The sequence below is a fragment of the Magnolia sinica genome, chromosome 2 (genome assembly GCF_029962835.1).
Source record: "Magnolia sinica isolate HGM2019 chromosome 2, MsV1, whole genome shotgun sequence".
In the NCBI taxonomy this organism is placed as follows: Eukaryota; Viridiplantae; Streptophyta; class Magnoliopsida; order Magnoliales; family Magnoliaceae; genus Magnolia; species Magnolia sinica.
In genome coordinates, this window is record NC_080574.1 from 31,007,245 (window position 1) to 31,008,952 (window position 1,708).

A 1,708-nucleotide genomic window follows, 5' to 3' on the forward strand; every position below is an offset into this window, starting at 1 on the left:
ATAAGTGCCAGCGACATGTAGTAGTGCAGAGGCGACCTGTGGAGGAAATGACTCCCATGAGTGGACCATGGCTATTCGTCCAATGGGGGATCGACATCATTGGACCTCTGCCCACTGGAAAAGGGCAGGTCAAGTTTGTTATTGTGGCAGTTGACTATTTCACTAAGTGGGCGGAAGTTGAGCTTGTCGTAAAAATCACAGAGCAGAAGGTGGTCGACTATCTAAAAGAACATCGTCTGTCAGTTTGGGATCCCGCGCACTATCGTATCTGATAATGGTAGGCAGTTCGACAACGACAAGTTCTGAGGCATGTGTCGGGGACTCGGTATTTCGAATGCGTATTCCTTGCCTCGGCACCCGCGGTCTAATGGACAGGTGGAGGCAGTCAACAAAGTCATCAAGCACCATCTCAAAACAAAACTAGAGAAAATGAAAGGCAACTGGGCCAAGGAGCTTCCATTCGTCCTCTAGGCTTACAGGACTACGGCTCAGTCATATACTGGGGAAACTCCATTCTCACTTTCCTATGGTTCGGAGGCGATGGTACCGGTCGAGATTGGCCTCCCTACGGCTCGGGTCAGAAACTATCAGGAAGATTGGAACACCGAATAGATAACAACTAACCTAGACCTACTCGAAGAAGCTAGAGATGTCTCCAGACTCCTAGTTGTAGCTCGACATCAGCAGGTGGCACGATTCTACAACTCCAAGGTTAAGGCTCGGCAGTTCTAATCAGGCGACTTAGTCCTCCGTCGAGTTTTCTAGAACACTATAGAACCGGGGGCTGGGGTACTATTGAGGGTCAAATATTACATATTAGACCCCAGTTATTACCTGGATCTACAAGCATAATACCGTTTAATGGCTGATTTAATCGTGTTTATGATGCAGTGTACTTACGAGCTTAGATTGAAAAAGGATGATAAAGCATAGATTTAACGCTCTGATGACACCAAAGGCATTGGAGGGGACTCTAGAGGACTGAGATCAACAGATTTACGTACCAGGGATCCAAGAAAATCAAACCATTCATGTTAAAGAGGCCCAAAAATGGTCCAGAATGCAAGATCACAGGGTTCCTGCCATCCGATTAACTCGAAACTTCATACATGTGATGGGGACCATAAATTAACCATACATATTAAATTTCAGCCATTGGATCACTCGGGAAGTGGCCTAACGAACAGATCAGCCCATTAATCTCCAATTTTAGGCCTACCTACAATCTAGATATTCTTTTAAATTGTCCTCAATGGTTTAAATGATATGATAGAAGGGATGGACGGATCAGATCTCCCACGAGTATCACAGTGAGTCCCACCTCAAGTGACATGTGCAAAGTGCACATGTACACTAGCTGTGCACCGGACCAGCCGGGCTGGTCATAGTCGGCTTGACCAACCTTTCTTCCTAAAATGGAATTTTCTTTTTCATTCCACCAGCGCCGTGTAACGGACGGACTCTGTCCGTCTTGCGGAAGATAGTGGGCCCCACACATCAGTCATTTGAAGGATTCAGACCGTCCATCCTATTCAGGACACACTCCTGTCCAATCCAGAGCTAAAATCACATGAGATTAGGCATGTGTGGATGCACAATTTTCAGCCACAAAAGAACCTCGGCACTGCTACGTTAAAGGATGGCGTCCAATTGGGTGACGTCGTAGCCCACTGGGACTGACCGATTGAAAAATCCAACCCACCCACCT